Raw genomic sequence first — 13968 nt, 5'->3', positions numbered from 1 at the left:
TCTCCAACTTCCTGAGCAAGGCACTGCTGGGACTTGAACCCAGGATCTCCTGTTTACTAAACAGGCGCTTTAACCAACTAAGCCACAGCGCCGCTGTAAATGTCATGTTCACACTATTGCAAGCTCTGTTGTTTTCCAAAACTCTGAAACCATAAAATTGAAATCTCTAACTTCCTGACCAAGGCACTGCTGGGAGTTGAACCCAGGATCTCCTGTTTACTAAACAGGCACTTTTCCAAAACTGCGAATCCATAAAATTGAAATCTCCAACTTCGTGAGCAAGGCACTGCTGGGAGTTGAACCCAGGATCTCCTGTTTACGAAACAGGCACTTATCCAAAACTGCGAATTTAAAAAATTGAAATCTCCAACTTCCTGAGCAAGGCACTGCTGGGAATTGAACCCAGGATCTCCTGTTTACTAAACAGGCACTTTAACCAACTAAGCCACAGCACCGCTGTAAATGCCATGTTCACACTATTGCAAGCTCTGTTGTTTTCCAAAACTCCGAAACCATAAAATTGAAATCTCTAACTTCCTGACCAAGGCACTGCTGGGAGTTGAACCCAGGATCTCCTGTTTACTAAACAGGCACTTTTCCAAAACTGCGAATTTATAAAATTGAAATCTCCAACTTCCTGAGCAAGGCACTGCTGGGAGTTGAACCCAGGATCTCCTGTTTACTAAACAGGCGCTTTAACCAACTAAGCCACAGCGCCGCTGTAAATGCCATGTTCACACTATTGCAAGCTCTGTTGTTTTCCAAAACTCTGAAACCATAAAATTGAAATCTCTAACTTCCTGACCAAGGCACTGCTGGGAGTTGAACCCAGGATCTCCTGTTTACTAAACAGGCACTTTTCCAAAACTGCGAATCCATAAAATTGAAATCTCCAACTTCGTGAGCAAGGCACTGCTGGGAGTTGAACCCAGGATCTCCTGTTTACGAAACAGGCACTTTTCCAAAACTGCGAATCCATAAAATTGAAATCTCCAACTTCCTGAGCAAGGCACTGCTGGGAGTTGAACCCAGGATCTCCTGTTTACGAAACAGGCACTTTGACCAACTAAGACACAGCGCCTCTGTAAATCCAAGGTTCAAACTATTGTAAGCTCTGTTGTTTTCCAAACCTACGAAACCATAAAGTTTAAGTCTGCAACTTCCTGAGCAATGCACTTTGACCAACTAAGCCACAGTGCCTCTGGAAATGCCTATTTCACACTATTGTAAGCTCTGTTCTTTTACAAACCTACGAAACAATAAAGTTTAAGTCTCTAACTTCCTGAGCAAGGCACTGCTGGGAGTTGAACCCAGGATCTCCTGTTTACTAAACAGGCACTTTTCCAAAACTGCGAATCCATAAAATTGAAATCTCCAACTTCCTGAGCAAGGCACTGCTGGAGTTGAACCCAGGATCTCCTGTTTACGAAACAGGCACTTTGACCAACTAAGCCACAGTGCCTCTTTAAATGCCCATTTCACACTATTGTGAGCTATGTTTTTTTTCCAAAACTCCGAATACATAAAATTGAAATCTCCAACTTCCTGAGCAAGGCACTGCTGGGAGTTGAACCCAGGATCTCGTGTTTACTAAACAGGCACTTTAACCAACTAAGCCACAGCTCAGCTGTAAATGCCATGTTCACACTATTGCAAGCTCTGTTGTTTTCCAAAACTACGAAACCATAAAATTCAAGTCCATAATTACATGAAAGAGGCACTGCTGGGAGTTGAACACGGGATCTCCTGTTTTCGAAAAAGGCACTTTGACCAACTAAGCCACAGTGCCTCTGTAAATGCCCATTTCACACTATTGCAAGCTCTGTTGTTTTCCAAAACTCCGAAACCATAAAATTGAAATCTCTAACTTCCTGACCAAGGCACTGCTGGGAGTTGAACCCAGGATCTCCTGTTTACTAAACAGGCACTTTTCCAAAACTGCGAATTTATAAAATTGAAATCTCCAACTTCCTGAGCAAGGCACTGCTGGGAGTTGAACCCAGGATCTCCTGTTTACTAAACAGGAGCTTTAACCAACTAAGCCACAGCACCGCTGTAAATGCCATGTTCACACTATTGCAAGCTCTGTTGTTTTCCAAAACTCTGAAACCATAAAATTGAAATCTCTAACTTCCTGACCAAGGCACTGCTGGGAGTTGAACCCAGGATCTCCTGTTTACTAAACAGGCACTTTTCCAAAACTGCGAATCCATAAAATTGAAATCTCCAACTTCCTGAGCAAGGCACTGCTGGGAGTTGAACCCAGGATCTCCTGTTTACGAAACAGGCACTTTTCCAAAACTGCGAATCCATAAAATTGAAATCTCCAACTTCCTGAGCAAGGCACTGCTGGGAGTTGAACCCAGGATCTCCTGTTTACGAAACAGGCACTTTGACCAACTAAGACACAGCGCCTCTGTAAATCCAAGGTTCAAACTATTGTAAGCTCTGTTGTTTTCCAAACCTACGAAACCATAAAGTTTAAGTCTGCAACTTCCTGAGCAATGCACTTTGACCAACTAAGCCACAGTGCCTCTGGAAATGCCTATTTCACACTATTGTAAGCTCTGTTCTTTTACAAACCTACGAAACAATAAAGTTTAAGTCTCTAACTTCCTGAGCAAGGCACTGCTGGGAGTTGAACCCAGGATCTCCTGTTTACTAAACAGGCACTTTTCCAAAACTGCGAATCCATAAAATTGAAATCTCCAACTTCCTGAGCAAGGCACTGCTGGAGTTGAACCCAGGATCTCCTGTTTACGAAACAGGCACTTTGACCAACTAAGCCACAGTGCCTCTTTAAATGCCCATTTCACACTATTGTGAGCTATGTTTTTTTTCCAAAACTCCGAATACATAAAATTGAAATCTCCAACTTCCTGAGCAAGGCACTGCTGGGAGTTGAACCCAGGATCTCGTGTTTACTAAACAGGCGCTTTAACCAACTAAGCCACAGCTCAGCTGTAAATGCCATGTTCACACTATTGCAAGCTCTGTTGTTTTCCAAAACTACGAAACCATAAAATTCAAGTCCATAATTACATGAAAGAGGCACTGCTGGGAGTTGAACACGGGATCTCCTGTTTTCGAAAAAGGCACTTTGACCAACTAAGCCACAGTGCCTCTGTAAATGCCCATTTCACACTATTGCAAGCTCTGTTGTTTTCCAAAACTCCGAAACCATAAAATTGAAATCTCTAACTTCCTGACCAAGGCACTGCTGGGAGTTGAACCCAGGATCTCCTGTTTACTAAACAGGCACTTTTCCAAAACTGCGAATCCATAAAATTGAAATCTCCAACTTCGTGAGCAAGGCACTGCTGGGAGTTGAACCCAGGATCTCCTGTTTACGAAACAGGCACTTTTCCAAAACTGCGAATCCATAAAATTGAAATCTCCAACTTCCTGAGCAAGGCACTGCTGGGAGTTGAACCCAGGATCTCCTGTTTACGAAACAGGCACTTTGACCAACTAAGACACAGCGCCTCTGTAAATCCAAGGTTCAAACTATTGTAAGCTCTGTTGTTTTCCAAACCTACGAAACCATAAAGTTTAAGTCTGCAACTTCCTGAGCAATGCACTTTGACCAACTAAGCCACAGTGCCTCTGGAAATGCCTATTTCACACTATTGTAAGCTCTGTTCTTTTACAAACCTACGAAACAATAAAGTTTAAGTCTCTAACTTCCTGAGCAAGGCACTGCTGGGAGTTGAACCCAGGATCTCCTGTTTACTAAACAGGCACTTTTCCAAAACTGCGAATCCATAAAATTGAAATCTCCAACTTCCTGAGCAAGGCACTGCTGGAGTTGAACCCAGGATCTCCTGTTTACGAAACAGGCACTTTGACCAACTAAGCCACAGTGCCTCTTTAAATGCCCATTTCACACTATTGTGAGCTATGTTTTTTTTCCAAAACTCCGAATACATAAAATTGAAATCTCCAACTTCCTGAGCAAGGCACTGCTGGGAGTTGAACCCAGGATCTCGTGTTTACTAAACAGGCACTTTAACCAACTAAGCCACAGCTCAGCTGTAAATGCCATGTTCACACTATTGCAAGCTCTGTTGTTTTCCAAAACTACGAAACCATAAAATTCAAGTCCATAATTACATGAAAGAGGCACTGCTGGGAGTTGAACACGGGATCTCCTGTTTTCGAAACAGGCACTTTGACCAACTAAGCCACAGTGCCTCTGTAAATGCCCATTTCACACTATTGCAAGCTCTGTTGTTTTCCAAAACTCCGAAACCATAAAATTGAAATCTCTAACTTCCTGACCAAGGCACTGCTGGGAGTTGAACCCAGGATCTCCTGTTTACTAAACAGGCACTTTTCCAAAACTGCGAATTTATAAAATTGAAATCTCCAACTTCCTGAGCAAGGCACTGCTGGGAGTTGAACCCAGGATCTCCTGTTTACTAAACAGGCGCTTTAACCAACTAAGCCACAGCGCCGCTGTAAATGCCATGTTCACACTATTGCAAGCTCTGTTGTTTTCCAAAACTCTGAAACCATAAAATTGAAATCTCTAACTTCCTGACCAAGGCACTGCTGGGAGTTGAACCCAGGATCTCCTGTTTACTAAACAGGCACTTTTCCAAAACTGCGAATCCATAAAATTGAAATCTCCAACTTCGTGAGCAAGGCACTGCTGGGAGTTGAACCCAGGATCTCCTGTTTACGAAACAGGCACTTTTCCAAAACTGCGAATCCATAAAATTGAAATCTCCAACTTCCTGAGCAAGGCACTGCTGGGAGTTGAACCCAGGATCTCCTGTTTACGAAACAGGCACTTTGACCAACTAAGACACAGCGCCTCTGTAAATCCAAGGTTCAAACTATTGTAAGCTCTGTTGTTTTCCAAACCTACGAAACCATAAAGTTTAAGTCTGCAACTTCCTGAGCAATGCACTTTGACCAACTAAGCCACAGTGCCTCTGGAAATGCCTATTTCACACTATTGTAAGCTCTGTTCTTTTACAAACCTACGAAACAATAAAGTTTAAGTCTCTAACTTCCTGAGCAAGGCACTGCTGGGAGTTGAACCCAGGATCTCCTGTTTACTAAACAGGCACTTTTCCAAAACTGCGAATCCATAAAATTGAAATCTCCAACTTCCTGAGCAAGGCACTGCTGGAGTTGAACCCAGGATCTCCTGTTTACGAAACAGGCACTTTGACCAACTAAGCCACAGTGCCTCTTTAAATGCCCATTTCACACTATTGTGAGCTATGTTTTTTTTCCAAAACTCCGAATACATAAAATTGAAATCTCCAACTTCCTGAGCAAGGCACTGCTGGGAGTTGAACCCAGGATCTCGTGTTTACTAAACAGGCAATTTAACCAACTAAGCCACAGCTCAGCTGTAAATGCCATGTTCACACTATTGCAAGCTCTGTTGTTTTCCAAAACTACGAAACCATAAAATTCAAGTCCATAATTACATGAAAGAGGCACTGCTGGGAGTTGAACACGGGATCTCCTGTTTTCAAAACAGGCACTTTGACCAACTAAGCCACAGTGCCTCTGTAAATGCCCATTTCACACTATTGCAAGCTCTGTTGTTTTCCAAAACTCCGAAACCATAAAATTGAAATCTCTAACTTCCTGACCAAGGCACTGCTGGGAGTTGAACCCAGGATCTCCTGTTTACTAAACAGGCACTTTTCCAAAACTGCGAATTTATAAAATTGAAATCTCCAACTTCCTGAGCAAGGCACTGCTGGGAGTTGAACCCAGGATCTCCTGTTTACTAAACAGGCGCTTTAACCAACTAAGCCACAGCGCCGCTGTAAATGCCATGTTCACACTATTGCAAGCTCTGTTGTTTTCCAAAACTCTGAAACCATAAAATTGAAATCTCTAACTTCCTGACCAAGGCACTGCTGGGAGTTGAACCCAGGATCTCCTGTTTACTAAACAGGCACTTTTCCAAAACTGCGAATCCATAAAATTGAAATCTCCAACTTCGTGAGCAAGGCACTGCTGGGAGTTGAACCCAGGATCTCCTGTTTACGAAACAGGCACTTTTCCAAAACTGCGAATCCATAAAATTGAAATCTCCAACTTCCTGAGCAAGGCACTGCTGGGAGTTGAACCCAGGATCTCCTGTTTACGAAACAGGCACTTTGACCAACTAAGACACAGCGCCTCTGTAAATCCAAGGTTCAAACTATTGTAAGCTCTGTTGTTTTCCAAACCTACGAAACCATAAAGTTTAAGTCTGCAACTTCCTGAGCAATGCACTTTGACCAACTAAGCCACAGTGCCTCTGGAAATGCCTATTTCACACTATTGTAAGCTCTGTTCTTTTACAAACCTACGAAACAATAAAGTTTAAGTCTCTAACTTCCTGAGCAAGGCACTGCTGGGAGTTGAACCCAGGATCTCCTGTTTACTAAACAGGCACTTTTCCAAAACTGCGAATCCATAAAATTGAAATCTCCAACTTCCTGAGCAAGGCACTGCTGGAGTTGAACCCAGGATCTCCTGTTTACGAAACAGGCACTTTGACCAACTAAGCCACAGTGCCTCTTTAAATGCCCATTTCACACTATTGTGAGCTATGTTTTTTTTTCCAAAACTCCGAATACATAAAATTGAAATCTCCAACTTCCTGAGCAAGGCACTGCTGGGAGTTGAACCCAGGATCTCGTGTTTACTAAACAGGCACTTTAACCAACTAAGCCACAGCTCAGCTGTAAATGCCATGTTCACACTATTGCAAGCTCTGTTGTTTTCCAAAACTACGAAACCATAAAATTCAAGTCCATAATTACATGAAAGAGGCACTGCTGGGAGTTGAACACGGGATCTCCTGTTTTCGAAACAGGCACTTTGACCAACTAAGCCACAGTGCCTCTGTAAATGCCCATTTCACACTATTGCAAGCTCTGTTGTTTTCCAAAACTCCGAAACCATAAAATTGAAATCTCTAACTTCCTGACCAAGGCACTGCTGGGAGTTGAACCCAGGATCTCCTGTTTACTAAACAGGCACTTTTCCAAAACTGCGAATTTATAAAATTGAAATCTCCAACTTCCTGAGCAAGGCACTGCTGGGAGTTGAACCCAGGATCTCCTGTTTACTAAACAGGCGCTTTAACCAACTAAGCCACAGCGCCGCTGTAAATGCCATGTTCACACTATTGCAAGCTCTGTTGTTTTCCAAAACTCTGAAACCATAAAATTGAAATCTCTAACTTCCTGACCAAGGCACTGCTGGGAGTTGAACCCAGGATCTCCTGTTTACTAAACAGGCACTTTTCCAAAACTGCGAATCCATAAAATTGAAATCTCCAACTTCGTGAGCAAGGCACTGCTGGGAGTTGAACCCAGGATCTCCTGTTTACGACACAGGCACTTTTCCAAAACTGCGAATCCATAAAATTGAAATCTCCAACTTCCTGAGCAAGGCACTGCTGGGAGTTGAACCCAGGATCTCCTCTTTACGAAACAGGCACTTTGACCAACTAAGACACAGCGCCTCTGTAAATCCAAGGTTCAAACTATTGTAAGCTCTGTTGTTTTCCAAACCTACGAAACCATAAAGTTTAAGTCTGCAAATTCCTGAGCAATGCACTTTGACCAACTAAGCCACAGTGCCTCTGGAAATGCCTATTTCACACTATTGTAAGCTCTGTTCTTTTACAAACCTACGAAACAATAAAGTTTAAGTCTCTAACTTCCTGAGCAAGGCACTGCTGGGAGTTGAACCCAGGATCTCCTGTTTACTAAACAGGCACTTTTCCAAAACTGCGAATTAATAAAATTGAAATCTCCAACTTCCTGAGCAAGGCACTGCTGGAGTTGAACCCAGGATCTCCTGTTTACGAAACAGGCACTTTGACCAACTAAGCCACAGTGCCTCTTTAAATGCCCATTTCACACTATTGTGAGCTCTGTTTTTTTTTCCAAAACTCCGAATACATAAAATTGAAATCTCCAACTTCCTGAGCAAGGCACTGCTGGGAGTTGAACCCAGGATCTCGTGTTTACTAAACAGGCACTTTAACCAACTAAGCCACAGCTCAGCTGTAAATGCCATGTTCACACTATTGCAAGCTCTGTTGTTTTCCAAAACTACGAAACCATAAAATTCAAGTCCATAATTACATGAAAGAGGCACTGCTGGGAGTTGAACACGGGATCTCCTGTTTTCGAAACAGGCACTTTGACCAACTAAGCCACAGTGGCTCTGTAAATGCCCATTTCACACTATTGCAAGCTCTGTTGTTTTCCAAAACTCCGAAACCATAAATATGAAATCTCTAACTTCCTGAGCAAGGCACTGCTGGGAGTTGAACTCAGGATCTCCTGTTTACTAAACAGGCACTTTTCCAAAACTGCGAATCCATAAAATTGAAATCTCCAACTTCCTGAGCAAGGCACTGCTGGGAGTTGAACCCAGGATCTCCTGTTTACGAAACAGGCACTTTTCCAAAACTGCGAATTTAAAAAATTGAAATCTCCAACTTCCTGAGCAAGGCACTGCTGGGAGTTGAACCCAGGATCTCCTGTTTACTAAACAGGCGCTTTAACCAACTAAGCCACAGCACCGCTGTAAATGCCATGTTCACACTATTGCAAGCTCTGTTGTTTTCCAAAACTCCGAAACCATAAAATTGAAATCTCTAACTTCCTGACCAAGGCACTGCTGGGAGTTGAACCCAGGATCTCCTGTTTACTAAACAGGCACTTTTCCAAAACTGCGAATCCATAAAATTGAAATCTCCAACTTCCTGAGCAAGGCACTGCTGGAGTTGAACCCAGGATCTCCTGTTTACGAAACAGGCACTTTGACCAACTAAGCCACAGTGCCTCTTTAAATGCCCATTTCACACTATTGTGAGCTATGTTTTTTTTCCAAAACTCCGAATACATAAAATTGAAATCTCCAACTTCCTGAGCAAGGCACTGCTGGGAGTTGAACCCAGGATCTCGTGTTTACTAAACAGGCACTTTAACCAACTAAGCCACAGCTCAGCTGTAAATGCCATGTTCACACTATTGCAAGCTCTGTTGTTTTCCAAAACTACGAAACCATAAAATTCAAGTCCATAATTACATGAAAGAGGCACTGCTGGGAGTTGAACACGGGATCTCCTGTTTTCGAAACAGGCACTTTGACCAACTAAGCCACAGTGCCTCTGTAAATGCCCATTTCACACTATTGCAAGCTCTGTTGTTTTCCAAAACTCCGAAACCATAAAATTGAAATCTCTAACTTCCTGAGCAAGGCACTGCTGGGAGTTGAACCCAGGATCTCCTGTTTACTAAACAGGCACTTTTCCAAAACTGCGAATTTATAAAATTGAAATCTCCAACTTCCTGAGCAAGGCACTGCTGGGAGTTGAACCCAGGATCTCCTGTTTACTAAACAGGCTCTTTAACCAACTAAGCCACAGCGCCGCTGTAAATGCCATGTTCACACTATTGCAAGCTCTGTTGTTTTCCAAAACTCTGAAACCATAAAATTGAAATCTCTAACTTCCTGACCAAGGCACTGCTGGGAGTTGAACCCAGGATCTCCTGTTTACTAAACAGGCACTTTTCCAAAACTGCGAATCCATAAAATTGAAATCTCCAACTTCGTGAGCAAGGCACTGCTGGGAGTTGAACCCAGGATCTCCTGTTTACGAAACAGGCACTTTTCCAAAACTGCGAATCCATAAAATTGAAATCTCCAACTTCCTGAGCAAGGCACTGCTGGGAGTTGAACCCAGGATCTCCTCTTTACGAAACAGGCACTTTGACCAACTAAGACACAGCGCCTCTGTAAATCCAAGGTTCAAACTATTGTAAGCTCTGTTGTTTTCCAAACCTACGAAACCATAAAGTTTAAGTCTGCAAATTCCTGAGCAATGCACTTTGACCAACTAAGCCACAGTGCCTCTGGAAATGCCTATTTCACACTATTGTAAGCTCTGTTCTTTTACAAACCTACGAAACAATAAAGTTTAAGTCTCTAACTTCCTGAGCAAGGCACTGCTGGGAGTTGAACCCAGGATCTCCTGTTTACTAAACAGGCACTTTTCCAAAACTGCGAATTAATAAAATTGAAATCTCCAACTTCCTGAGCAAGGCACTGCTGGAGTTGAACCCAGGATCTCCTGTTTACGAAACAGGCACTTTGACCAACTAAGCCACAGTGCCTCTTTAAATGCCCATTTCACACTATTGTGAGCTCTGTTTTTTTTCCAAAACTCCGAATACATAAAATTGAAATCTCCAACTTCCTGAGCAAGGCACTGCTGGGAGTTGAACCCAGGATCTCGTGTTTACTAAACAGGCACTTTAACCAACTAAGCCACAGCTCAGCTGTAAATGCCATGTTCACACTATTGCAAGCTCTGTTGTTTTCCAAAACTACGAAACCATAAAATTCAAGTCCATAATTACATGAAAGAGGCACTGCTGGGAGTTGAACACGGGATCTCCTGTTTTCGAAACAGGCACTTTGACCAACTAAGCCACAGTGGCTCTGTAAATGCCCATTTCACACTATTGCAAGCTCTGTTGTTTTCCAAAACTCCGAAACCATAAATATGAAATCTCTAACTTCCTGAGCAAGGCACTGCTGGGAGTTGAACTCAGGATCTCCTGTTTACTAAACAGGCACTTTTCCAAAACTGCGAATCCATAAAATTGAAATCTCCAACTTCCTGAGCAAGGCACTGCTGGGAGTTGAACCCAGGATCTCCTGTTTACGAAACAGGCACTTTTCCAAAACTGCGAATTTAAAAAATTGAAATCTCCAACTTCCTGAGCAAGGCACTGCTGGGAGTTGAACCCAGGATCTCCTGTTTACTAAACAGGCGCTTTAACCAACTAAGCCACAGCACCGCTGTAAATGCCATGTTCACACTATTGCAAGCTCTGTTGTTTTCCAAAACTCCGAAACCATAAAATTGAAATCTCTAACTTCCTGACCAAGGCACTGCTGGGAGTTGAACCCAGGATCTCCTGTTTACTAAACAGGCACTTTTCCAAAACTGCGAATTTATAAAATTGAAATCTCCAACTTCCTGAGCAAGGCACTGCTGGGAGTTGAACCCGGGATCTCCTGTTTACGAAACCGGCACTTTGACCAACTAAGCCACAGTGCCTCTTTAAATGCCCATTTCACACTATTGCAAGCTCTGTTGTTTTCCAAAACTCCGAAACCATAAAATTGAAATCTCTAACTTCCTGACCAAGGCACTGCTGGGAGTTGAACCCAGGATCTCCTGTTTACTAAACAGGCACTTTTCCAAAACTGCGAATTTATAAAATTGAAATCTCCAACTTCCTGAGCAAGGCACTGCTGGGAGTTGAACCCAGGATCTCCTGTTTACTAAACAGGCGCTTTAACAAATTAAGCCACAGCGCCGCTGTAAATGCCATGTTCACACTATTGCAAGCTCTGTTGTTTTCCAAAACTCTGAAACCATAAAATTGAAATCTCTAACTTCCTGACCAAGGCACTGCTGGGAGTTGAACCCAGGATCTCCTGTTTACTAAACAGGCACTTTTCCAAAACTGCGAATCCATAAAATTGAAATCTCCAACTTCGTGAGCAAGGCACTGCTGGGAGTTGAACCCAGGATCTCCTGTTTACGAAACAGGCACTTTTCCAAAACTGCGAATCCATAAAATTGAAATCTCCAACTTCCTGAGCAAGGCACTGCTGGGAGTTGAACCCAGGATCTCCTGTTTACGAAACAGGCACTTTGACCAACTAAGACACAGCGCCTCTGTAAATCCAAGGTTCAAACTATTGTAAGCTCTGTTGTTTTCCAAACCTACGAAACCATAAAGTTTAAGTCTGCAACTTCCTGAGCAATGCACTTTGACCAACTAAGCCACAGTGCCTCTGGAAATGCCTATTTCACACTATTGTAAGCTCTGTTCTTTTACAAACCTACGAAACAATAAAGTTTAAGTCTCTAACTTCCTGAGCAAGGCACTGCTGGGAGTTGAACCCAGGATCTCCTGTTTACTAAACAGGCACTTTTCCAAAACTGCGAATCCATAAAATTGAAATCTCCAACTTCCTGAGCAAGGCACTGCTGGAGTTGAACCCAGGATCTCCTGTTTACGAAACAGGCACTTTAACCAATTAAGCCACAGTGCCTCTTTAAATGCCCATTTCACACTATTGTGAGCTATGTTTTTTTTCCAAAACTCCGAATACATAAAATTGAAATCTCCAACTTCCTGAGCAAGGCACTGCTGGGAGTTGAACCCAGGATCTCGTGTTTACTAAACAGGCACTTTAACCAACTAAGCCACAGCTCAGCTGTAAATGCCATGTTCACACTATTGCAAGCTCTGTTGTTTTCCAAAACTACGAAACCATAAAATTCAAGTCCATAATTACATGAAAGAGGCACTGCTGGGAGTTGAACACGGGATCTCCTGTTTTCGAAACAGGCACTTTGACCAACTAAGCCACAGTGGCTCTGTAAATGCCCATTTCACACTATTGCAAGCTCTGTTGTTTTCCAAAACTCCGAAACCATAAAATTGAAATCTCTAACTTCCTGAGCAAGGCACTGCTGGGAGTTGAACCCAGGATCTCCTGTTTACCAAACAGGCACTTTTCCAAAACTGCGAATCCATAAAATTGAAATCTCCAACTTCCTGAGCAAGGCACTGCTGGGAGTTGAACCCAGGATCTCCTGTTTACGAAACAGGCACTTTTCCAAAACTGCGAATTTAAAAAATTGAAATCTCCAACTTCCTGAGCAAGGCACTGCTGGGAGTTGAACCCAGGATCTCCTGTTTACTAAACAGGCGCTTTAACCAACTAAGCCACAGCACCGCTGTAAATGCCATGTTCACACTATTGCAAGCTCTGTTGTTTTCCAAAACTCCGAAACCATAAAATTGAAATCTCTAACTTCCTGACCAAGGCACTGCTGGGAGTTGAACCCAGGATCTCCTGTTTACTAAACAGGCACTTTTCCAAAACTGCGAATTTATAAAATTGAAATCTCCAACTTCCTGAGCAAGGCACTGCTGGGAGTTGAACACGGGATCTCCTGTTTTCGAAAAAGGCACTTTGACCAACTAAGCCACAGTGCCTCTGTAAATGCCCATTTCACACTATTGCAAGCTCTGTTGTTTTCCAAAACTCCGAAACCATAAAATTGAAATCTCTAACTTCCTGACCAAGGCACTGCTGGGAGTTGAACCCAGGATCTCCTGTTTACGAAACCAGCACTTTGACCAACTAAGCCACAGTGCCTCTTTAAATGCCCATTTCACACTATTGTGAGCTCTGTTGTTTTCCAAAACTCCGAAACCATAACATTGAAATCTCTAACTTCCTGAGCAAGGCACTGCTGGGAGTTGAACCCAGGATCTCGTGTTTACTAAACAGGCGCTTTAACCAACTAAGCCACAGCTCAGCTGTAAATGCCATGTTCACACTATTGCAAGCTCTGTTGTTTTCCAAAACTACGAAACCATAAAATTCAAGTCCATAATTACATGAAAGAGGCACTGCTGGGAGTTGAACACGGGATCTCCTGTTTTCGAAAAAGTTACTTTGACCAACTAAGCCACAGTGCCTCTGTAAATGCCCATTTCACACTATTGCAAGCTCTGTTGTTTTCCAAAACTCCGAAACCATAAAATTGAAATCTCTAACTTCCTGACCAAGGCACTGCTGGGAGTTGAACCCAGGATCTCCTGTTTACTAAACAGGCACTTTTCCAAAACTGCGAATTTATAAAATTGAAATCTCCAAATTCCTGAGCAAGGCACTGCTGGGAGTTGAACCCAGGATCTCCTGTTTACTAAACAGGCGCTTTAAACAACTAAGCCACAGCGCCGCTGTAAATGCCATGTTCACACTATTGCAAGCTCTGTTGTTTTCCAAAACTCTGAAACCATAAAATTGAAATCTCTAACTTCCTGAGCAAGGCACTGCTGGGAGTTGAACCCAGGATCTCCTGTTTACTAAACAGGCACTTTTCCA

At 42.9% G+C, this 13968-nt stretch overlaps 11 non-coding genes across 11 annotated transcripts; all 11 read right to left on the bottom strand.

The window, feature by feature from the left end:
- Positions 1 to 18: 18 nt before the first annotated feature.
- trnat-agu lies at positions 19 to 92 on the bottom strand. The gene has a single exon. It is a non-coding gene; the product is annotated as a tRNA-Thr (tRNA).
- A 1623-nt stretch (positions 93 to 1715) lies between these two features.
- Positions 1716 to 1789, bottom strand: trnas-cga. The gene has a single exon. It is a non-coding gene; the product is annotated as a tRNA-Ser (tRNA).
- Positions 1790 to 3049: 1260 nt separating this feature from the next.
- On the bottom strand, positions 3050 to 3123 carry trnas-cga. The gene has a single exon. It is a non-coding gene; the product is annotated as a tRNA-Ser (tRNA).
- Positions 3124 to 4120: 997 nt separating this feature from the next.
- On the bottom strand, positions 4121 to 4194 carry trnas-cga. The gene has a single exon. It is a non-coding gene; the product is annotated as a tRNA-Ser (tRNA).
- A 1260-nt stretch (positions 4195 to 5454) lies between these two features.
- Positions 5455 to 5528, bottom strand: trnas-uga. The gene has a single exon. It is a non-coding gene; the product is annotated as a tRNA-Ser (tRNA).
- Positions 5529 to 6789: 1261 nt separating this feature from the next.
- trnas-cga lies at positions 6790 to 6863 on the bottom strand. The gene has a single exon. It is a non-coding gene; the product is annotated as a tRNA-Ser (tRNA).
- Positions 6864 to 8124: 1261 nt separating this feature from the next.
- On the bottom strand, positions 8125 to 8198 carry trnas-cga. Its single transcript has one exon. It is a non-coding gene; the product is annotated as a tRNA-Ser (tRNA).
- An 878-nt stretch (positions 8199 to 9076) lies between these two features.
- Positions 9077 to 9150, bottom strand: trnas-cga. Its single transcript has one exon. It is a non-coding gene; the product is annotated as a tRNA-Ser (tRNA).
- A 1260-nt stretch (positions 9151 to 10410) lies between these two features.
- trnas-cga lies at positions 10411 to 10484 on the bottom strand. Its single transcript has one exon. It is a non-coding gene; the product is annotated as a tRNA-Ser (tRNA).
- Positions 10485 to 12370: 1886 nt separating this feature from the next.
- On the bottom strand, positions 12371 to 12444 carry trnas-cga. The gene has a single exon. It is a non-coding gene; the product is annotated as a tRNA-Ser (tRNA).
- Positions 12445 to 12996: 552 nt separating this feature from the next.
- trnas-cga lies at positions 12997 to 13070 on the bottom strand. The gene has a single exon. It is a non-coding gene; the product is annotated as a tRNA-Ser (tRNA).
- Positions 13071 to 13968: the final 898 nt, after the last annotated feature.

Source organism: Cyclopterus lumpus, chromosome 15, assembly GCF_009769545.1.
Source record: "Cyclopterus lumpus isolate fCycLum1 chromosome 15, fCycLum1.pri, whole genome shotgun sequence".
In the NCBI taxonomy this organism is placed as follows: Eukaryota; Metazoa; Chordata; class Actinopteri; order Perciformes; family Cyclopteridae; genus Cyclopterus; species Cyclopterus lumpus.
This window is presented reverse-complemented; position numbering and strand designations above follow the sequence as displayed.